General features: G+C 41.9%; 2 long non-coding RNA genes across 2 annotated transcripts in view; one reads left to right on the top strand and one right to left on the bottom strand.

Moving 5' to 3' along the window:
- The window catches only part of LOC124418347, a 55,575-nt gene that overhangs the window by 11,456 nt on the left and 19,081 nt on the right, over positions 1–25,038 (bottom strand). The gene's annotated exons all lie outside the window — the stretch shown is intronic.
- On the top strand, positions 4,439–24,225 carry LOC107053043. Its single transcript, XR_001465962.4, has 4 exons — positions 4,439–4,675; positions 6,617–6,704; positions 20,009–20,196; positions 24,069–24,225. It is a non-coding gene; the product is annotated as an uncharacterized LOC107053043 (long non-coding RNA).

The raw sequence follows: 25,038 nt of genomic DNA, 5'->3' as shown, positions 1-25,038 counted from the left end.
TTAGTGCAGAGAAAGCAAGTTATGAGACCAAGCTGTTCCACCCATCCATATAAGTATCCAAACACAGAGGTGTAAGCAGTTAAAATATTTCAGACTAATATTTAAGCAAAAATTGCCAGGGTTTCTTTACACAAAGTAAAGTACCAAAAACAGAGAACAATCCCATTTTTGTCTGCATACATTAAAGATTAGCACATGGTGTGCTCCACCCAGGTCTGGCTGACGCACAAGTCCCATTATCAGTAAATCCTTTCATTCTCAGTTGACATTAAATATAACTAAAAACCAAGGTGAAGCTGGAAATCTTTCTTAACCATACTGATTTTTGTTTCATCAAGAAGTGTTTTTCCTACATAGAAAATTAAGCAACTACATATATAGTACTACTTATTTTTTCTTTAATTAATCAAGTAATTATTTTGCTTAAATGCATAAAAGCCAGTTGTGTATTTAAGGTGTGTGAGGGTGGTTGATGTGTCATCAGTACCCAAGAGCAGGCCCATGGAAAATATGGCATACCTTCAGCCAATTAGTAAGGCATTGCAGATTGTTTGATTTAGAGTCATTTGGAGGAAGAGATCCTGGCTCCTTGCAAAAGGAGATGTGAACAAAGTGAAGGAACCACAATCCACTGACCTCCACTGTTATCCATGAGAAAAAAAAAAAGAATTCTCTGAACATGAAAAACAATTAATTCCTGATGTAATATTTCCACAAAGGAACTGCAAATCTCAAAGAGGAAAGGAAATGCACAGGCATGAAAAGAAAGTGTCAACAGAGTAATCGATCCAAAATTGCATGCCGCTGAAGAAAAAGAAATAAAAGGAAACAACATAAATGTTTAGATAGAAAATAAAAGAATAAAAGAAATCCTGAGGTGAATGCCAGGAGCCTGGATTTTCATTCACTTGAAATCGTTCATAACTCTTTTTTAATTCTCTGTTCCTACAGTGCAGTCTGCCAGGTTCAGCATACGCCTGTTAGCATTATGTTTTCATAGGCTCCGCAGGAGTTCTAGGTGCCATGCAGATAAATGACAGGAACACATCCATTCACCTTCCTCTGGTGCAGCTTTTTCCCTTACTCAACCAGAGAAATGAGCAGCACCAAGTCATAAATAGAAAGTGATTGAGTATGAAGGCTTTGCAGAAAGCTGATTGGAAAAGGACGTTTTCCTTTTAACAATATTCGTACCTCAGTGTAATTTGGAGTAACACTTCTTTTTTGGCATACCACATAAGACGTTTTTTTTTTTCATTCTATTTTTCACCAAAACTAGAAACAGCTGCTTTCTGATGTCGGCTGGTCTATGTGGTAGCAGTGCGGGTGGAGAAAGAGATTTCTTTTTCCTCGCAAGAAAGACACAACCATGGAAAGTATGACGTTTTGGAAAAGTGTTAGCAGGTGATATAAAACATTGCTTTGGTTTACATAGGTTAAAGAACATCCACCCAAATTGCTTCTGAATGATTCCAGTTGTAGTATCTTTAAAGTACAAAGGTTTGATCACCACAACAGTGATTAGCAGAGCAAAATAATCTTTTTTCTTTGAAATCATAATCCCCAGGAGAGGGTATTTGGAAAGCATTCTTAGGCTACAGCAACCAGTTCTTGCCCCTCTGACGTATTCCAAAGTGATTATGTGAAATAGAAGAATACAAGCAGAAAGAGCCCAGCTGTCCATCACTCCCTTGTAATTATACCTATGGCTTTTTCCTTTCTCTTCTCAAAGCAGGAGTATTTTTGGAAGTGCCACTTAGTTATTTTGAAATATTTTTGACCACTGTACCACAACACAAGCTTTCTCTGCTTTAATTAAACCTATCATATGTAATGCTCTTTCAGAAGCTTCCTGAAAAGATGGATGGAACTTTACCAATTTAAGCAGAAATGAGCCCTGAACTTTCCAAACACCTCCTCATCAGTTCCGACATCCAGACACTCTAGCATTTTGTCCCAGCGACTCAGGCTGAGGTTTGCAATAGCTCCCCAGTCGCTTAGCTGCAGCCCCTCTGGCTGTAAGGACATGTGCCACGGTGCTCTGTAAAGCCCTGGAACAGGGCAGTAAGCAGGGAGGCACAGGAGGTTCCCCATCCAAAGGATTTTTTATTTTTTGTGCAGTATTTTATCATATTGTGGACTGTTTTCTGCAGATTGGTACAAAGTTTACATAAGTTCAAAGGTGATCAAATAAATTCTTGAAAGAGAGAGCTATTAAGGTTGATTGAATACAGATACTCCATTTCTAGCTGAAGAAGTTTGTAAGTCACAAAATGTTTGGAGCTAGAAGAATTCAGGGGAACTGTGGATACCTTCATTTTTCATACTCTTTGCAGTACTTCTGCTTCTGATGTTAGAGACACAATAAAGGATACTGACAAGATTTTGTTTGGACTCAGCACATCCATTCTTATGATCTTATGTCATGTAACGCCAATACAGCACCAAAGGTCTTTGTAGATCAATGTAAGACTGAGCCAGTGGGGCAGCTATCCTTATGAAGTCTAAGATCTTAGATTTGAAAATGTTTCTTAAGAAGGAGGGATGCTTGGGGTGAGAGAGCTAGTTGGTACTTCCCTTCCCTTCCTTTTCCTTCCCTTTGGAAGGATAAGCTGCCTGCATTGTTCTCTCTTTGCCACTTCTCCACATCCCTTGGCAGACAGATCTGTCTTTTTTGCAAAGCAGCCTGGCAGCACAAAATAGACTGTGGTGTTTTTGGTGACACTTCCTGCTAATTAGAGCCAAATGTTATCAGCACAGAGGCACAGGGAATGTGGAGAACTTGTACGGAAGTGTCAGTATGATTTCTCTCGGTGTTGTTTGCCTTCTATGGAGTCTTTTCCTGAAGATACGTGCAGTCTAGGTCTAACTTCTAGGTCTAACTTAGGTGCAGTTCTAGGTCTAACTTAGGTTTCAGAGCACCTTAAGTGGACCAGATCAAGCTCCCTTTGGAATGACTCTGGATGATTAAAAGGATCCGCAGACACAGGACTGCTGCTCTCTGGGTTGACTATGAGGAGTTAGTCTTTGCGTGTACAGGTCAAGAAAACAAACTTACTGTGCTGTCCTGAACAGCAGCAGTAAAAGTCTTTCTCCTGCTGGGACTGGAGTTGTGTACATCCTCTATGAGCTGACTGATTCCCCTTAGGGACATAGTCTACTGGTTCTGTTTTCTTCCCTCTGCACAGACATCCAGAGAACCCTTGAAATGGACAGATGTTATGCTCCCAGGTGTAGCTGAGTTCAGCTGTGCTCACTCCGGGCCTGTGACCTCTGTCTGAAAGAGGAACCCCTGCTTTGGTGCTGGGGGATGGTGTAAGGATAGCAGGGACACGCTGCTCTGTGAGAGCCCCCAGAGCGGTGTGAGCTACAGAACACCACTGTAAGCCCAGAACAACCCTAGGGAGGCACTTGGGAAAACTTAGCCACTGGCCAGCCTTCCTCCTGCATTTTGCCAGAGATGTGGAAAGTGCAAGGTGAGCCATCCACCTCCTGTAGAGCTTCCCAGTCTGATCATGAGGTCTATTGGGAAGTAAATGACATGTCCATCAGCCCCTTGGCAAACTTGGGTTTACAGCCTCGGCTCAACAGACAGATATCTCACAAATATACGTACATTTATTCTACTAAGTTATCCTTTAAGAAAAACCGCTCTTCCTTTAATCGGTACTCCATAATTTCTCGTGTAATGCTCTCCTTAAGTGAGCATACAGCTGTATGCCAGTGGCTGAAGACTAAGTAGAAACTAATTTCAGGTTTTGGCCCATGGTGATTTTAAGAAGTCACACCTGGGCTGGGACTTTGGGTGCCAAGATTTTAGCCTGGAGCAAATTTTTACAGCCAAGTTTGAAAGCCCTGAAAATAAGAAGAGAGGGAATGTTATAATGGAAAGGCTGGCATAACTTCAGCTGCTCTATAGCAGCCATAGAAGTCTAAGAGGCCGGGAGATAGAAGCAATTCTGCCAACTTTCACTCTGTTCAAATAAGGTAAGTCTTGCTAAAATGTTTCACTCTTTAAAAAATAAAGTTGCTTTCGCCTCTTCAGAAAGCCACCACTTATTAGGACAAAAAAAAAAAAAAAAAGTCAAAAATAATACAAATACACTTTCCATCAAAGTCTGCTTTTTTTCTTTGTGCTGCTTGATTTTTTTTTTTTTTTTCTGTTGAGTAGAATGAGATGTGGGAAACTACCTTTAAAACAAATGTGACTGTTCCTGGCTAGAAGTTTGGGCTTTACCCATCCAGAAAAAGGCAGTATAGTCTGGGCCATTCCCAACAATAGAGTGGCGGCAGGCTAAATATAACCTCACTTACAGCCCCAGAATTGGCATCTAACACGAGGGGCTTACAATAACACTGGAGCTGCTCCTGCTCCAGCAACAGCTGAAGCGAGGGGAGGGAAAGCTCTGTTTGTTTTTCAGCCGGGCCCTCATTCTTCACTCAGCTGTTTGCTATTAGGGCTGGAGCAGTAGCAGTGAGAAATTCATTGCTGCTTGGTCTCCGAATCCTGACACAGTAACAGCGCAGACCCAACCAGCCAAATCCACAAAGGATCAAGGGAAGGGGAAAAAGAGAGCAACAATCTTTTGAGCGCTTGCCGTCTCTCTTATATTGCACCTTTCATCCCCGAGGAGCCGATTTACCGATGGTCTGACTCTGCCCCATTCCTGCAGAGGTGCGTATTGCGAGTGCTGGAAGCAGCACAAGGAATTTCCTCTCGTCTGGCTCCCTCCACCCTACTGGTGTGACCTGTGTGACTGGGAGGTTCTTCCACCATGTCCCTCCAGCTGTCACCTGCACCCCACTGCCTGCCAGCTCTGCTCTCCTGCCGGTGGGGAAGAGGGATGGGGAACAGAGAGGAGTGAAATGAACATGAATGAACAGAGAGGACAGACAGCAGGAGTGTCCTGCACTCTGTGTTCTCTGGTACCTGGAAGGGCACAAACCAAGCTTAATCTTAATTAAATTCATCCTGATGTTCTGATGGCCTTTGAACCCAATTCTGCTGGCACTGACACAGGTACACAATGAGCTGAATTACGCTGATTTTATTTTTATTTTATTTATTTATTTATTTATTGCTATTTGTCTTTAGCTGGATAAAGGAAATTTGGATTCATCTCACCAGCACATCTCTAATTAGATCAGTGGAGTCACTGACATGCCTCAGTGTTGGGGACAAAGACTCAGGCCCGCAGGAGCTTAGCGAAGAACGCAGGCTCCATAGGGATGACAGGCTGGGTGAAAAAGCAGAGAATCCTTTCCAAGACAAGTGCTCCAGAGCTTTTGCTATTTGGGAAGATTAAAACTGCTGTCTGGGGTTCTGTTTTTGTGTGGTAGGAACGTGCTACCAAAGCGAATCGCTGCCTTTCAGAGCACGCTTGCCTGCCGCTGCAGAGAGCAGAGCTCCGCTTCTCGCAGAGGAAAGCTTAGGAGGAGGAGCCTTGGCTTGGGGTCCCTGGGTACAAAGGGTGATTTCTGCTAGTCCCGCTCGAAAGCGCTGCCGCTGAATGACGGCTGCTGGATGCAGACAGCACGGGCGAGAGTTCGTGCTAGAAAGCCAGTCCCAGCGGTGGAGCTGATTTGCTTTCATTCTTTTGCAGCCTATTTACATTTGAAAATACAAATGGTATGTAAGAACTCTGGAACTTCTCTGCCAGTATAGCTGCTTCCCCTTCTGGGGACTCTGCGCTGTCTGGCTTGTGAGCTAAGTGATAAGATTCCCAGGACTGGGAATTTTGTTTTGCATTTCACTGCCTCCTTGTCCTGTTGACACAATGATCTCACATGCAAAAACAAATTCCCCCCTCCCCCCTGACTACAGCATAACAAATAGAATGCAATACTTGACACATGGGCTCTGAGACTGTCTGCCCAGTTTCTTTTGCTGCAGTAGAGTAAGAGGGTCTGTCTTCTCCCATCTGCAGCCTGCGTATTGCAGTACATCTGAATCTATTGCCAACTGTCACCTGTGAGCATTTCTCTCCCAGCTATGCTTTCTGATTACTGGGAACAAATCAAACACATCCCCAGAGGCTGACAAACTAGACATGAAGGAATACTTTGGTACATTTGAAGAAAAAAATCAAGCAGCAAATGATTGCCTTTGTACAGAGGCAGTCTGAGTTATTCACTGAGAAGCAAACCTGACACTAGATCTGTGCAGGTATACGTAACCACAGCTGGCTGTAAACTGCACACACTCAGTGTGAGCAGTATGAACGGCTGCATCTTGATATTCAACACATTTGGGAGAGAATCTTATGTACGCTGGCCCATCACCTTAGATCAGGTCTCATGCTTACACTGAAATCTGAACTCTCCGAAAGGGAAGGATTCATAGCTGTGGAAGCATCAGCTGTCACCTCACAAGAACTGCTTCCCTTCGTTTCTAACACACAGCACAGCATGTTTATTTCATCTACTTTGTAAATAAAACTTGTAGTTGTTCAGGGCTAGAAGCTCTTGGTAGGCTACCAAGCACGTGCATACAGTATGACAAACACTGCATGTTGATCAGTTGAAAAAATATGGTTCTGATTTTAGACGATGTCTGCATACTTTTTGTGATAGGTACCCAAACAGTAATTAAAAAAAAATGCATTTCTGTTCACAGGCTTACGCTACATTGCATTAGAAGACAGGGCCTCTGCTTATACCAGAAAACTTCAGGAGCACATCTGCTGAAGTACCAGGAACCACTGGTATGTAGGGCTGTACTCCCAACCTACAGACATGTGAGTCCTGAGCTGTGCCGCGTCCCTGCGGCTATTAAGCTGAGTAGACTAGTGTCAGCCTGGGTAGTGACACTCTTATTCTCTATAAAGAAAGGGAAAACTTGACTAGTAAGAAGGGAGGGCAGAGGAGAGCCCACAGTCTGTGTCACACCACATATATTTGTTTTACTACTACAGAAATACAATGAATAAGAGCCATAGTAAATAATTTATTTCATCTATAGCAGAAGCAGTTATGTTCAAGTATCTGTGAAGAAGTCCACTTCTTTAATGCCAACATTTGTCCTGAGTATTTTGTGACTTTTTAGTATAAAAACATGACATCTCCCAGCAATGGATGTTAGTCAACTGACCCAGGGCTTTCTTCTTCCAAAGTTACCTTTATATATATGTGGTAATGAAGGTTGGACACCTCAGCTGCTCCGTACTGAACTGGCTTTTCAATAGGCTTTTATTCCAATGGTTAAAATATCCATTTCACCTCTGAGAAATAACTTGGAATTACTCCACTAAGGCACATCTGGCATGAACCTCATTAATCTTCAAACAGTATGATATATACCCAGCAAAATTTTGGCACTGTGAAAGAAGGAAATAATAATGTTCCTTCAGAAGCTCTGAATTCCTGGCATTCTACACAAGTTACTATAGAAAGCATAGTCTACCTTAGCATTATACTTACAGATAGAACATCCTAGCAGTGCTCTTGAATTGTTTTACAGGGATAAAAAAACTAAAGTCTGATGTGTCTTTGCCAGTCCTCAACTGGTTCAGCATAGTACCTACGAGTCCACTGTCCTCCATTGAGGCCCTGACGGGATTACAAATGATTGACCCCATGAAATCAGCTACAAACACTATAGAAGGACTGTGAATTTCCAATATACATAAACTTCAAAGACCGTGGAGGATATGAAATTTCTTTCAGCAACTTCTGTAATTAATACAACCACATGCCAACACTCATCATTTGTACACTAGGTGATGAAAATCAGATCTTGTAGACTCATCCACTATCACGTTTGGTTTGGTAAAGTAGCTTTCACCTGTTAGAATATGAAAACCAGACAAAGGAAATGCTTTTGACATTGAAGTCATCACTATCATCACTAGACGGAGTGAAATCTGTTTTTAAAAGCACCACCTGAATCATTGAAGTCCTTCAAAAACACTGACAAAGTCCTCCGCAGGTCTTCAAGTTGGTAATGATAATCTCTAGCGTATCTAAGAGCAAGTGGAGCTTGACAGATTTGCACATTTATCTTCTCTCCTCAGCACAGTCCTAGATGATGGAGAGAAATATCCCATACATCTTACTTTAGGTTCCTAGATCAGGTGGAGATGAACCACACTCTAGACATGCCTATTTCCCTCAATTGTCTGTTGAAGAAGGCTAGGGTGATTAGCTCAAAGGTAATTGTCCATACTTGATCATCTGAATACCACTACAAGACACTGCCTGCACTGCCAATAAACCTCTGACCCCAATCCTTTACAAGACATCTCCCTTTAGATCACACACTCTCTGGTTCCTCCTTTCTTTCATACTTGACTACACAAGTTGAATACAACGCTCAATCACAGTGATGGTGATGTTCTTCACTGTTTTGCATCTTACAACCTGTGACTGTCATTTAAAATTATAGTACTACGTGTGAGTAAAGACAGCACAGTGTGATTTAAAGTTTTGGTTAAAGACCATGCTGAAATCCTAAACTACAAGTGTACTCACTGAAATGGCCCCTTGTTCTTTGATCTCAATGTGATTTGTCAAGGATGAAAGTATTTTTTTTACCTGAGTAAAGATGCCAGCTGTCCAGTCACATGTAACTAAACTTTAAAGAACAAATTACCTACTGTTTTGACCAAGTTACCTCTGGTGTTCTTTCATGTGCTTATAGGTTTTTAATGCACAGTTGTTCAGTATTTGTGGTCATACAGTAGTGTTGCTATTTTTGCAGTGCATTCTATTCATCCAGTGATCATGAAAATGTATCTGAAACAGCAATATTTCCAATCAGGTGGAGCTATGCTTTGGAAATCAGTTGGCCGTGTTCTAGGTCAGGTGCATATAGCAGGGGCTTGATCTCTGTGCTGTCTGATTGAGTCTCATCAAGAATAGAATCACATAACACAAATAACACCAGCCATTTCAGTTAAAATAAGATCACTGATACATTGGTTTCTCCCTCAATGTGAAATCAATCTGCAATCCCTCCAAACTGTTCTACTATTTTGTAGTGGTGAGATTACATCAAATAATATTGGAAAATGTATGAGTTGTGGCTAAAAATATAAATATATATAAAGCTCACAAATTAACCATTTTGGCTTAAGTTAATGAATCTCATCAACAAAAACAAACAAACAAACAAACAAACAAACAAACAAATAAATAACTCCAGAGCAGCCCTATCCACATGACTGTGACTCTCCTACAACTGTTTGTTTTCTCAGGCTCCTACTCCCTGGCCACAGTCAGCTGAATCAGCAGTGTCTTGGCTCCCAAGACAATGCAGCCATTGCAGACATGATATGTAGGCATGCCTTAACATCAGACAACTTACACAGCTTTTGGTACCAACCTGTCTACTCTGAGCTTGGTGGGCACTAGGAAGCAGAGGGCAACTTTATTGCTCCCCAGGGAAAGCAGCCACGCGCTGCTCCTGCTTCTAACAAGTAGGCAACTTCATCAACTCTCAGCCTTTGTCAGGGAACTATTCTTGCATTTCGTGAATGTTGATGCTTTATTTCAAGGCAGGAATGATATGAACTTTATTTTCCCACAAAGCTTTTCAGTCGTATAGCTGCAGAGAAAAGCTCAAGAATTTATGTAGTTAATATTTAAATTCCAAAAGACAAAAGGGCAAGAAAGCAAACCCAAATGGGCTTATTTGTAGCTCAAGAGTTTTAGACCATCATTTTTGGGAAACTTAACCCAGGGAAAGGAAGAACATTAGAATGTTTGGGACTGGAGGTCAGAAACCAGGAATCTACAGCAGTGCAGCACATGCCTGGTACTGCTCCTTTCTGCCCTCAGGCTCCCACGGCAGCATACCGACCACACACAGCCCAGATAGTCCTTGTCAGAGGCCAACAGACAGCCCAACAGCAAGACTTCCCTCTGCATTCAGCTGCTAAACCAGAGAAGCAAGGAGCCTTCCCCTGAAGATACAGTGTCTACATAGATGGGAAGAAGGCTAGGTGTAGAAGGTGTAGAAGTGCCATAAGCCAGGTAACATGGCACACAGTACATGGGGAACGGCTTCATGGCATTAATAAACGTGAAGGCCATAGGAAGTATCTAGTTCCTAGTGCTTCAGTGAGACCAGAATTGAAATGAAATATGGTAAATCAACTGTCCTTTCCTTTCTGAAATAAAAAGAAAAAAAAAAAAAAAAAAGCTGCTGTTAGCTTTACTGCAGCAATAGGCAAACTTAATTTACTGTCTTCCTTCCTCCAGGGCACTGTCTGCTAGACAGGACATCTGAGAGGGTCCCTAAGCAGAGCTGCTATGTGAGGAATCCTGAGCAGCAGAAAAACACAGGACATGGAAAGTTCTTTTTTCCAGGGCAATCCTCACCTGGTTTCTATTGCTAATGAAATCATCTCCTGAAAACAGCCAGACTCACAGGCTCCATTGATGCAGGTCACCTCATATTCTTAGGCCACAAAATGATCTCCCCCAAGTCACCCTTAGAGGTTGCTTTATACAGTGTTCTGTATGTTTATAACTGAGAATGGCCAAAATGTGACCCTGCCAATGGAAGCAGGAGGTTTTGTTATATCACAGCATCGTGTGGCTGCTCTGCAGCACTCTAACAGACCCACAGGCTTGGGTCAAACAATCAAGGAGGGAGCTGTTGCTCATGCCTCAGTCTGTAAACGGAACAAGGATGAAGGGGAAAAAAATAATTAAGCTCTTTTCATGGACTCCATTGATCTTCTCCTTGGATCCTGGGGTGTCTTGATGGTTTTCTCAGCTGTTCCGGATCCACACAGATGCTGCAAGCCCAGCCTCCTCAGTTGGGTGTTTGGCACTGAAAGTTCTCTGTGGTTCCTTTTAGCCCTAGAGGATGGATCTTTATTATTTGATAACACCATTTCAGTCTGTTCAGCTACATTCTCACCAGCTCTCACCTTTCCAGTGCAGTTTCATCCCCAGCTTCACAATCAAAATCTGAGGAAGTCCTTGGACCTCTGACACTCACCAGGAGAAGAAACTCAGGAATTATAGGACATCTAATAACGGCTTGTAAGAGTCCACATGACTATTATTTCCTGCAGCCAGATTACAGACACTATTATCAGGTCACTTAGCTCCTCTCCTTCTTGGCCCCAAATACTCAGTGCTTGTTTGTCCTGTTTCATGATTGTCCTAAAGTTGGAAAACCTTTCAGAATATTCCCTTTCAAATTTCAAGCAGAGAGGAGGCAAACCCATTGGCTGCTCCTAGACACGTATTCACTGTACAAAGGAATGGTTTAAGCTGCTCACCCAGACCCCTTTTATGGATTTAACGTGATGCTGCCCCATCACACTTAAAGCATCCCTCAATCTTTCTCCCTTTCCAAGCATCTGCAAACTGCTGCCAAACTGTTCTGCAGTGCCATCTAGTGAAGCAGACACGTTTTAACAGAACTTCCTCACAGCATGGATGCATAAATCATTCTGACAAAGTTTTTCAGTTTTTTGTTAAGGCTCATTCTTCCCTTCCCATATAAACATCTCCCCTCGAGTCTTTTTTATTCAGAGTCCAGCCAGATGAGCCCCTTCCTCCCGATGTGAGGCCCAAGTCTTGACTCCAGGACAGTTTCCCAGTTTACCAAGCATATCACTGCTGAAACTGGATTGTACCTTCACAGTCTGCAACATATTAAATGGGTGTAGATGGTATCCCTGCCCTTCAACAAAACTCGAAAAGGTGAAGTTAGGCTATGTGGGAATGTGATCTTTCATGCTGGGGGTGATGTGCACAAGGAAAGGAGATGGACATTGAGTGGATGAAGAAAATAACAGAGACTCATGCAGGGAGGTGGGAAGAGGGCAAAGTATCAGCTGGGGAAGGGAAATCTGAGGTAGTAAAGAGAATGGAGCAAGAGGAGCAGTGGTGTTGTAGAAGAGGACCTGAAAACACAGAGAAGAGAGATGAGAGGACCAAGTTACATCGGTCTGCTAAGGGAGACGGGAAAAAGGTCACAGTGAAATTAGCAGAACCTAATGAAAGGAGAGTAAGACTGGAAAGAATAGGGATAGACAGTGTAGTGAATCAATGGGAGACAAAAGAAGGCAGTGAAAACTTATAAATCCTCTGTGGCTGAGCTGGACTGCTGTGACAGGGAACAGGAACAGCAGAAGTAACACTGTGAAGCTGGGAATAAGCAAGGATTGGGATGGAATAGGTGCTCATGGGAGTCTGTTTGGCATGGGGGCTAGTAAGTGTCAGAGGTAGGTGCAAAATGATGACTATGTAGGCATCAGCATTCTTGTCTGAAGTTTGGTTATTTGAAGACCTAGGAAATGTAATGTATACCTGCCAAAGTACATGCATACACAATCCTTACAGGATTAGAATTCCAGCTCTGAACTCTCTAAAATTAGCGACTGCCAGATAGAGTTGCCTGTACACCCCGGTTCACTGTATGACTTAAATGAATAGACATTTGAGTTAGAGAGAAGACAAGAGGGTGCAGTAAGAGACTTGTCTGTAGAAGACTGTGCCTGCCATTCTGCAGGCAGGACAGAAAGAATGAGGCAGGAGATGAGCTCATGGCTAAGGCAGCTGAATGATGCCACAGAGCTGGACTTTCTTTCCTTTCCCACTACGCCCAGGGGAAACTCATCTAGCCTTTTCTCAGGTGGAGCTTAATGTGTGCTTCAGGCTAGAGATCTAAGAACGGGGTCTGCAGAAAGGTGAAGACATGAAGCCATAAAGAACACTGTTAAGAATTTCCACACTGAATTGTCACTCAGGGTTATACTATAAAACCAGCATGGAGGGCACATATACTCCAAGAAAACCATCAGTTTGAACAGTGGCGATTCCTGGCTTTCTCATGCGTTGCTAACCAATTTCCACATGCTCAAGCACAACTCTACCTTTTCAGAAGGTAGATGTCCCTGTGGTCTGATCTGCTGTGAGTTTTCATGAAGTTTTATGAGGCTAGGAGTCAAACTACTAATAAATGGAACTGCACGTAAACTGATCTTTTAATAAAACTACAGCTATTGGGGGAAAAAAAAATCTTTGTAAGATTTCAGAATAGTCTGTGCTACATTTTCCGTTTTGCTTGGACAGAAATGTGAAGCAGTGGCTGCACTGAGGAAGCAGAAAGCAACCTCTTAAAGCCTTTAACTGTATCTTTAAGCACCTGAAAGAATACTGCAATCACTCACTTTTAGTTCAGTAAGGGTAGGAACTTCGTGTACTTCTAAGTAGCAAAAAGAGGGGAAAAAAGTGAGAGAGAGAAAAGCCACAATAAACTCATGGGGTATTTTCCATACTGCGTGGCTGGCTTTTCAGTATTTACATTACATAATATACAGCTACTAGAATTACTGTGTCCTATTCCAGAGAAGCTTCCGGAAACCAAATTATTTAGTGGTTAAGAATGAATGCTAACCCCCTCATTTGAAACACAAGCTTAATAATATAGAAGTTTATTCTACCCAAGGGTATGTGCATCCATCGTACTTGAGAAGCATTCCTCTGTATGACAGATTCATCTTGATGGGCATGTTTACAAAGGCTTTCTTCCTAGGATAATTGGACAATTTTGGTTTAGGGGAATAGAGACATTTGAAAAGTATTTTATCACAGTAAAACACTCCAGAGATCTGGCTACAAAGATTTGAGGCCTGAGGAAATGAGCAAAACTCGGAAAGGAGAAATGAGATCATCAGTCTCAAATGGCCAAGAGGCCTGTTTGGGTAGGCTGTGGTTGCCACTAAGAGAGCCATGGTTGACATAGCTGCCCCTTTTTGCCTACAGCACACAAGGATGAGGACCACTACTCATTTGTAATGCATGAGCTCACCCAGCTTCCTTCTGATTTTCCCAAGAAACCCTTCCCATGGAGCACCAGAGATCTGTCAGTGGGCTCCCCAAGGCTTGCAAAGTCATTACAGTTGATGTATCATCTAACTGTATAGCGTAAAACCAGGAGGCACTAGACCTTGCTGTTGCAATGCAGAGTCACACTTAAATCCTTAGAGTTAAAAATAATTCACCACCAACGCAAAGATTCAAATGTGACAGCTAGGTTTATGCAAGAGTGAAGATTTGCTAGTTTCTTGGATATTCCTCTCTCCCCGCTACCCATACTGAGAGTCCCAGCTGGTATCTTGCAGACCCCTGACATCCCATTGATTTATCCTATAAAATGTTTATTTCCATAATATATAAATGTGAAGAGATGCATTCAGTTACCATATTTCCCCACTTCATGTATATTTTTTTTTCTCCAAAATACATTGAGGGTTTGTATTCACAAACTATCATTAATTTGTTATTCACAATTAGCCAAAAAAAGAGATGTTACATGTGTTCGTTTTACCAGAGTCAGGAATCAGGTTGGACAGGGTCACTGAGATGCTACTTCTTTGCAGCTGCTAAACCAAGACATTTTAGAAATAAAATATAATAATTTCTTTAAAACAGCTGTTTAGAGTCTATGTTCAGAGATGGAGAGGACTCACAGCTTGCAGTAACATCCTTTTATGTTTGACTAGTTCAGACTGACTCACTGTGGCAGCACAGGGAGTGTTGGATTGCCCCAGCAATGCCTCCTGCCTAAGGAGCCCACCCTGTTGCAAAGGCCATGGCCTCCAAACCAAACATCTGAGGCATCTCACTCAATATGTTTCATATCCAATCTTCTTATAAGAAAGTCACTACTTTGTTTAGTCATAAAACAGAGAGAAGGGAAAACACAAACTGGAGTCAAGCCTTTTGCAGTTGGACTTGGTGATCTGGAAGGTCTTTTCGAACTTGAGCAATTCTAAGAAGAAAGAAAAGCTTTGTTAAAGTGGGAGAGGACAGGGAGGAAGTAGGAGAGGGTGATGAGCAGCACAGGGAGGACTGTAAGGACTGGCTTTGTTTGGTGGAAGGATGCAGGAAGGAAGCTGAAGTAGCTGATAGAACTCTTTCTGTGCTGAAGTGGCAGGTAGTGACTGAAGCCTCCCTGTGAGGCTTCGGAATAACAACACTTCCCAGACATGAATGGCCACTAAAACTAAAAAGCATTTTTTTTTTCCTTAGTATCAAATCCATCAGAGCCTCTCTGCTTTTTACTGGAAGGTTCAGTGTAAAATTCGTGTTTGCAAAATATAAATTGTACAGTCTTTACTGACACATCTGCTTCCACTTAAGGGAAAATCATAGCAGGGAAAGGATCCTTTCCTTGCATTTGCTTTAAACATCACCCACATCCCTCCTACCCCAAAGTACAGTTTTACTGATTTCATCCTTGCAAGGAAATCTCCTGTAGCCCTGACTGTCACAGGAATGGAGATCTACTAAGGAACTATTGGCAAAATGTACAGCCAGCGTAAGAGTTTTTACCCTGTTCATGTATAAGTTTAGGGGAGTCATGTTCTTGGCACCAACACTTGAAAATATCTGAGTCAAAGTCACCTAGCAATTTGCCCAGGTTATGCCTTTCTTGAGAACTTTGTCTGACTACCAGGAAGAAATGTGAGATGGCCACCCATGTTGTTTCCTCTAAACATCAAATTTATGTTCAGCGTCCAACAAGATTGCAAAGCAGGTGGCAGTCTAAAACTTTAACCATCACAAGCTGTCCAACAGCAAGCTTAGAAACCATTGAGTGTCAAACCTACAGCTAAGGAGGTTTGCCTACTACCAGGAACAGGCTACAGTCCTCACAGTTGACTAACCACATAAAGTAACAACTTTGGGGGTTTTACACGAGTGTGAATCTGCTAACAGGAAGTGAGCCAGTAAACAGTTGGACAGTTTAAACTACATGGCATGGGTTCTAGAAATAGCCATGAATCCTTAACAGGTGCCATACCCTCACCTGGGAGTACCTCAAAATCAGCAAACACCAGGGATACTTTTTAAAAGTTTTTTCCAGTTGTGGAATAGTGATTGACTAACAGTTATCAACTCCAGCGGGAACACAGGTCTAATATCCATAGGCTAAGTGCATCACCTGACTTCGTAAGCACATAAGCATGTAGATGCAGATATCTGCTCAGAAACAAGTCCATTAGGAGTGAAATTGTCAGACAAATCTGATTCTGATGCACCACCAATGAAAACATTCTTGCATAGCTGCAGAGTTGTATTCATGATGAGGCTCCAGTGCTACCGCAAGAGCAAGAAGTCCCATTCCAAGATTCACAAAACCACTGTTTGGCACTAAGAAGATAAACAGCATTCTTGCAAATGCGAAACACTGCTAAAGGTTTGTTTTGCAATGGGTTACGTGCTGAAGTAGCGGAGAGGGAAGGGGCAGAGTTAAGCCATCTTGATACGTATTTTAAAATAAAACAAAAAAAGCTGAATGTGAGTTTAGTAAGCTATTCACATTTATAATCACAAAAATTTCTGGTAAGCTCACCTGTTGCATAAGAGTCAAAGTCTCAGAGGTTAGTGGGTGAAAACGTTGGTGCTAAAATTTCATAGACTATATTAAAAAGAAAACAAGTCCAGACAGACAGTAATTTTATTAAATATTGAATTGTCTCTTAGTATCACATTACTATCTTCTGGAAAATTTATATTGTCCTAGGAAAACTCTAGTGTGCAAAACGTTCAATTGAAAGACGTGAGTTCAGTCATTTATTGGGGCCTGGCATAAACAAAGGTGTTCTACGCCAAGTAGACATAACCAGGCAAGCTCTTTGACATTCCTACAGCAACAAGTAATTGTTATTATTCCAGCTTCAGATATGACAATAGCTTTCTTGTCTTCTTACATAAGAAAGAGCTATCATTTGCTTTGTGAAGCCTGGCAGGGAGCACTTTGTACCTCAGTAAAGAACAACTTAATAGAATTGATTTTAGCACACATACTTCACAGTTTGGTCAACACAAGAGCATGTTCACTTTACTTCACATTGTGAATGAATTCTGAATGCAATAAACTTGTTTTAAAGCAAAACTTTAAGCATGTTGAGGCCTCACATTTTTTTTTTTATTATTTATTGTGGTTATTAATGGCTTTCTTATTAGGGTACAAATCAACATCTCACAAGTAATCCCAGCCCTTCTTAGAAACCTAAACTAATGAGACAACTGAGACAAGTGGTAGAAAAGATGTATATGGTATAAACACAGCAGTGACAACCTGTGACTATAATGTCACTTGTCCAAAATCATTCATCAGATTTCATACATGCTGTTGTATCACTATAGCAGAGAGTATTCAAAGCCTGTTTCAGTGCACAGGGAATGTATCCCTGATTGAACAGCATTGTTCAGCGTCCAACAAGAACAGCATGAAAGGGTGGTCAGGCACTGGAATGGGCTGCCCAGAGAGGTGGTGGAGTCACCGAGCCTGGTGGTGTTCAAAGAGCGTTTGGCTGTTGTGTTAAGGGACATGGTTTAGCGGGAACCATTGATGAAGGACGAATGGTTGGACTGGATGATCCTGTGGGTCTTTTCCAACCTTAGCGATTCTACGATTCTATGATTCATTGCACAGATCCTTTTCCTCAGAAAAGCACCAGCAACTGCATTATCCTAAGCAGCCAGCTGAAATGCAGCAGGATTCCTTTCTCTGGCTTCATGAGGTTGTATTTTGATTGTGCTCATGTAAAAGCTTCAAAAGCACATCATTTCCATCCCCTTGTGGTGCTTTTTGAATGCTATCTTGGTGGTTTGCTAAATAAGAGTTGAGCACAAGCAGTCTCTGGTGTGGCCCAACTGTGCTGTAGAACCTGTGCAGGTACGTAGGGAAAGAGTCTGATCAGAATAAAGTAGATCCCATGCCAGAGGCTTTGCCTTAGACCACTGGCCCTCTTTTATGGGTATGATCATGGTGGGTATTTTTTGGATAGCAATAAAAAGACAAAAGAGTTACAACTTTTCCATATTAAACCCTAAGCCATATCAGTCTGGTCCTTTCTTTAGTGAGGTGGAAGAAACAGGCACAGCTTATGCCTTTGGTATAGAGAAGTGGAAGCACCATGCTGGGCTTTTGCTGAACATTTCCAGGTTGCTCTTGGAACCATCTATCTTTCCTATCTCCCACAGTGCGTCACCATCAAAATTAACCTTGTACCCTAAGCAGTAGTAGCCTACACTGTAGCATTTAAAGATGAAGGATTAAGTACTGACACATCATCATAAAACACCATATCTTTGTCTGTGCCTGTGTCTGTATCTGTATCTAAATATCTGTGCCTGCATCTAAATCTGTTCTTACCTGTATTTATATCTGTATCTGCTATGAGGAATATTCTCATGAAACCACGGAAATCAAAAGCCTGGAGCACAAGCCAGAGCTTGGCCTTCTGAATGTTAAACTGTTTGAGAAAATCAAACAGTAAACATTATACAATGTCAAACAAATGGAAAACCTCCAAATTCCATCACATTTTATTTGCAGATAAATATTTTAAGTGACTTTTTAAAAAAAAATTCTGGTATATTTACGTAATCCTCCAAATCTATGAGTTCAACTGTATGGACAGTAGCTAGGAAAACAATGACAATGCAGATGATTTAAGTATCTGTTCATGGAGCAAAGCTGAGATTGTAAAATTTGGGGCACTGGTCACTGAAATGCTGCAATCCAGTGCAGTGCTCCACTGGGGAAATACTTCCCCTACTTGTTCTTAGGGCGATGAGATGATCCTTCCATTGATCTGCAATTCATTATTCCTCACAGTTGGCCTTTAATCTAAGTAATTTGAAAGAAATAAACAAGAAAGAACATATTTTTTTACTCTTTAAAAATATTGGTTGTCCGAGGTTGGACTGTTGGAACAAGGCCACCAGGCCGGAGTTGCAGAGGTAAACAGATCTGCAGTTTATTACACAGAGAGACCTGTTTTTACAGAATTTTGTAGAACACACCTTCTTGGGAAAGCACAATTTACATGTTTGTTCCATGTGGATTTAAATTTTCAAGATTGTTACAGGTGTGGGAAACCAGGGCTACTCCTACCCTCATAGAAGCAAGGGGAGATGTGCAAAAAGCCAAGCAATAATTCAGTGAGTGCCTTTGCAAACTACTTGAGAAGGAAATGCTACCAGTCAGCATGTGTAAGGGTCTGACTGTTTGTTACTCCTTTCCTTGCCACAGACAACTCTTCCTGAGGTTTGGTCCCACAGAGGTCCAAGTGCCAGATGTAAGAACTGAATGTGACCTCACTTGTGCAGAAATGTGATGTGTAAAGGAGATGCTCCATGTCAGTATCCAATATCGGCCAGATAAGAATCTGACCCAACACAACCATTTTGGTGTCTGTGTGCTGCCTGTTTGAATCCTTTCAATAGGCGTTTCTAGCTACACCCGCAGTGGATGACTACAAGCATTCTTCTCCCATGACTGATACGTAGCAATATATGCAGCTCTCTGGTGAAGAATTTTGTTTTAAGACTGTAGCCTTTCCCCATCTTTTTACATCTCGTGACAAAGGGGAATAAGTTCTCACTGGCTGTGTTTCCAAAGTGGCAGACAAATTTATTACTGCTAGTAATATTTTCAGCTACAAAATTAAATCAGCTGAACAGCCAAAGCTTCTGACTGAAGTAGGAGGATCCCACATTTGGGACTTTCTCTTTTTCTGTGTAACCCATCAGCAGTCCCTGGTCAGAGTTCAGTCTCTTTGGCCACATGAAGCAAGAGGAGCATGCTGATGGTCCAGCAGGTTGGCCTTTGGCCAGAATTGAGTGCACCTCTCCTACCCGCGACCTAGAGAGATGTGGAGACAAGGAGGGCACAACAAGGGGGAGAGAAGTTTGAGGGAGAAGCAAAACTCATTTCCCCAAACACCACAAGCAACTGTTCCTTGTAGGACCATATGAAAGCTGTGCTGGTGCAGGGTGTAAGCTAGCTGATGCTCAGTGCAGAAAGGATTTCCCAGGTGACGTGCAGTTGCGGTGTTGTTCACCACTGCCCTTTGTTCAGCATGTCTTTGTTTGCTTCCTCTGAAGCATTGGATACTGTCAACTGCTGACAGATGAGGGCAGTTTTCTGCAATGACAAAAATGGTTTAAGCTCCTGTTCCCAACTGCCTCCCAGTCATTGACACCTGTTTCCAGCTTACCATTTCTCAAACCTCTTTGCTTTCAGAAGATGGAGATCATGCCAGTGGTCATCACCAGCCAAACATCCCCACAGAGCTGGAGCAGCACAACTGAAGGGCTGGCAAGCTGTGACACCAGAGTACCAGAACCTCCCGCAGTGGGGCAGAGCCAGAGGATCAGCTGATGTTGGCTTCATACTGGAAGGAAACCTAACACCTGAGTCCGGAAATTCTGGTCAGTGTGAGCACAGGATCCATCCACCAGCCTCAGAAATATCCTTCTGTAATGCATCTTTCATCTAAAATCACTTCTGGCAAAGCATACACTTTCTCTCCATACCACTACTTCTGGTTTTGATAAGAGGCATTCACTAGCTTTTTTCTCAGTAGAGGCTTCACTGCATTTTATATTACTTTTAAGTATTTTTAAAATCATGCTTTTTGTCTAAGTACATGAGAACTTTAGACAAAACTTTTGCAATGTTAGGCCACATTAGATTGACCCATTAGCCTTCAGTAATTTGTGGAGTTGCAGTTAATTTGAGATATTATTAACATTTTCTAATTGAAAGTGTCCAGTGATGGTTCTTCACTTATGCAGACAATAAGGTTCAATCCACTGTAAGATTCAGAGTTTTCCTTTCTTGCTTCCCAGAGTGTGAATGTACTTAAAACAAGCTACAGGTCAAATTTACAGTGGAAACATTATTGTCTTATGTTCCAGGATTGGAGTGGGAGTCAGGCTAAATCCAGAGTATCAGTAGCGATTTTGAATTAATTCCAACTTGTGCACATCTTTAGAATGTATCTGTCAGAGATGGGCAACACTCACAGCTTAATCATAGACATTTGCTATTAATATTAATCTGTTTCTGCTTATGATTCAGAGCACTTTGTTGCCAGAACACTGAAAACCCCAAAAGGCAGTGACAATGAGTGTATTTATGATGGTTGCAGAGAAGTTGGATGGGGGAGTGGGGGGGATGGTAAAGTCATTTTACAAATTGGAGTTATGGCTATTTATTATGAGTCATTGTATTGTTTGTCTCACCACATTACCTCGCTTCAGTCTATGCTAAGCTTCACGCTGAGAGAGAGCCCTTGGCCTGGGAGCCTTTCCAGCCCAGCCAGGCATCAAGCAGCTCTGGAGGAGACATAAAAAGCCCCCATGGAGGCCAGACAAGGTGAAGGGCCGAGTAGGAGCCCAGGGGCTCACAGACCATGCACTTATGTCCCACTGGCTGCTTCAAAGGGTAGGCAGCCCCAGGAGAGGAGCAGGCACCTAGCTAAATGAGAAAGGAAAAGGGAAGGAGCCTCCTACTCCACCTGTAAGCCCCATCTTCCCCGGGAGAACATGTCCCTCATTTACTTGTAAGAGACAATTGCAAATGTGCCTCACTAGTAAGCATAAAGTAAGAATGAAAATAAAACTCTTGGACATCAGAAAGTAATGTCTTTGTTTCTGGCCACTCTTCATTGGAAGGAGTGAGATCTCCCAGTTAAGCTGGAAACACCTACAAAAAGCCAGAGATGTCAAGAGAAGGAAACTCATTTCTAGCTATAACGGCAGAGCAAATTCCCTGAGACTCCATTTCACACTCTTCTGAGGAAGGATTTGTTTTATTCTCCCCAAGGGCCCCAGCACAGCTTAGTCATGCGCAAGGAGGAAAGCTGTCAGATATCAAGCGCTACCAGCATTTCTATGGTAGATCTGTTTTCCTCTAAAGAGTCCCAAGGAACGGTTTCTTCCTAAATGCCCTGAGCTATTAAGCATATATGTATAATGGGGAAAAAAAAATAAAGAAAAAAAAGGTCCAAACAAATGGAGAAATGCAGAACAGAATCATTCAGGTATTAACTAAGATATAAGAAAATAAAGCAAATAAATGTTTCTAATTGACTAGAGTGGCCAGTTGGTTACACAACCTCCAAAACAAGGACTGGGCTGGGGATTTCAGTGCATTTGTTCCTCTGAGTCATAAGTATGTCAGGCTCCCTAGAAAAGGCCAGCCAAAGGAGATTGCTCTCTGTCTTCCCTTCTGTTTCATTCCTTCAGCCATAGGCAATTCCCAAGCATGCTCCTAAATGGTACAAAATAACAAGAACTGGATCTGGTTCACAGGGAGCACACCAGTGCCCCATAATCCTCATTGCTATCTCCTTTCCCTCAAGCTCCTTATCTCAGCATAGCTGTTTGGCTGTGTTTTGTTTCTATTTACATGACTTTTTTCCCCTCCTAGATCACTTGTTGTGTTGGTCCAGATATTTGGTAAATATAAATGAGACATATCAAACAAATAAATACAAAACAAATTATGGATAATTTACTGGTCCTGGAGATTGAGAAAAAAAAAAGATATCCTCTTCAATATAGAGGGAAGGCAAGTGCACCCTTTCACCATCTTTCAGTTGACTCACGAGGCTCCACAGAGGATACCAGGAAAGTCTGGGTGCTGTAAGGCTGATATCTTGCCCTTAGGCTTTGCACAGCTTTTCACATACAGAACACCTGGCTCATGGCTCACAGTGCATTCACCCCAAACTTGCTGAAAATTATTGGATCACAAAGATCAGTTGAACCTCTTCTTACTTCCAAATTTTAAATGTCTTTGGTGTCAGCACTAGGACTATAAATTGCTTTATGCTACAAAATGCTCGTATATTTATTTGCTTAGTGAGAAGCTTTTTCTTTTTTTCCATTTAGAAATGTGCAATATGAGGATAGGGTGAGTAAAAAGATCTAGTAGCAGGTTTTTTTTTGGTATGTCTTTTTCATAAAAGCCTTGCCTACTGAGACTTGTATCACTGGTCTTAGCCACTGACCAAGCTTGGTATGTACTTTGCCTGAGGTACCTTAAGTGTTGGAAGAGAAATCAGTAGAGCTGCCTTCTCAACCTCTTGCCTGAGCAAAAGTAGTTTGCCACTCTCAAAGCAACTAACACTTAAAAGTACAGCCCATCTCAGCTCGTGCAAATGCTGCAGTCAATTACACTGTGGCTGTGCCTGTGCCCCCCATGAGGCTCATGGTTAGGCTTTGCAAAGCCAACCAGGATGATACTCAGCTCTCAGCCCTACAAAACTGAGGCTTACTAGGGCTCAGTTAGGAAACTAGTTCTAATCATTTGAGTGCCAAGTTAGAGGAGGAAGTGGCGCTGTTAGTTATCTGTCCAGGTCTAAAATAGATGCCACATCACAATTCCAGGCTCAGTGGTCCTTTCTGCACCTGCAAGGAACACTCCCAGGTACAAGTACGTGCTGGGAGAATATCCTGTTGGAAAAAAGCCCTGCAGAAAAGAACCTAGTTGTCCTGGTGGACACCAAGTTGATCACGAGCCACCAATGTGCCCTGGCAGCTCAACAGGATAGCAGTTATATTGGATGCCCTCAGAAAAATGCTGTAAGCAGGTCAAGAGAGTTGACCCTTCCCCTCTACTCAGTGTTGGCCAAGCTACACCATGAAAGAAAAAGAGAAAAGATGAGAAAGAAAGAGATGCTTCTATCACACACAGGTATACAAAAGAATAGAAATTAGCAGATACACTCAAGGTGGTTTCCAAGCTGAAAAAACTAGGTGCTGGAAGCCTATTCTATTTGGCAGGCAACATCTTTTTCCTGCATAAAAGAAAATAGATAAAAATCTGGGACTGCCAGTTGCAAAGGAGAAACAATGTACTGTGTAGCTCATCTTTTTGGGTTCGTTAAGATCCATCCATATGCAGTTCTGAGTAATCTTAGGGTGGGCATTCAAGCCCATACTGACTGGAAAGAAGGAACATAAATTTCTCAAGTTTTATTCTCACAAAAGTTCTGACATTTGTTTAAACTGTAGTCATTGGGATAGTTCAAGGTAACTAATTTGAGCATCCAAATCATGGAGTCTTGTCCCACAGCACTATTATCCAGCAATGATAATTCTATGGTTGCATTAAGTTACCTACACTAATTGTGTAGGTAGTTAAATTTGGGGTTATAGAAATCAGGTTTCAACTGGAAGCATTAAGAAGTTGTCACTTCAAGAAATAAGCCAGTGAAAATTTTCCTTCCTTGCACAAGCTTTCTGGAAGATGAATATCTCAGGGCCTTTGACATGTTTTCATTCTCCATCAGGTGCCATCACACTGCCCAAGATAGAAGAAGAATTCCAAGAGTTGCAAGAGGCAGAAGCTTTCAGCTTTGTTACTTTCCTGGAAAACACAGAATTCTTTTTGCACTTTCATCCGAGATGAATAAACAAAATAAATTGCATCCCACATCAAACTGAAAATAATCCATGACTTCTTTATTTTATTTAAAGCATGACTGCTTTAATTTCTTTAGCCACATCTGCTTTGTATCTTGAAGATTTTTTTTATTTTGAATGCGTGGCATATGTCCAGGATGTTTTTCATCTGAAAACCTCTAATTTTGTGCTCTGAAAGATCAGCCAACAGTAATAGCAATATTGCCTCATTCTGCAAGGAAAAGCATAAGCATGACCCTCTAAGATTTCCTTGCAGAAGTTGTAGCTGCATATTCCTGGTGCATATGATTTCTCAGAGAGGATAGAGCATATAAAGAAGTAAACCAGCGTTGATTATTTCACTAATAACAATAATAATAAAAGAGCAAATAATTCTTTGAATTCAACGAGTATGACAAGCCTTTCCTGACTTCTTAGCCCCAGGTCACAGAGAACATGACATTGCATTGGCAGTTGCATTTGCATTCATTCTGGTCTGCAAATACATCTGGAGTGGGGAAAGAGGAGAGCCCCCACTAGAATGCAACTTGGAATTTCCCAGTCTTTCTTCCAGCTCTTACAAAAAAATCAAAGAAAACAGATGCAGCAAGGGCACTGTGACACAACAAGTGTTAAGACGTAAACACTCAAAGGTTCTGAACTGTGAAATATATTCTAGCTTGTTCATGGTCTGGAAGCTAAACACATCTTGCTGCAGCAGTGCTCAGCATCTGGTTGTTGGATTAGAGTTAGACAGCTGGAAGCCTACTGTTAAAAATAAATGCTATCACAGTGGTAAACAAAAGGTCTTTAAAATATTTGAGTAACCAAAAGGTCGCAAAGGAAATACAAGAATAA

The sequence above is a fragment of the Gallus gallus genome, chromosome 3 (genome assembly GCF_016699485.2).
Source record: "Gallus gallus isolate bGalGal1 chromosome 3, bGalGal1.mat.broiler.GRCg7b, whole genome shotgun sequence".
In the NCBI taxonomy this organism is placed as follows: Eukaryota; Metazoa; Chordata; class Aves; order Galliformes; family Phasianidae; genus Gallus; species Gallus gallus.
This window is presented reverse-complemented; position numbering and strand designations above follow the sequence as displayed.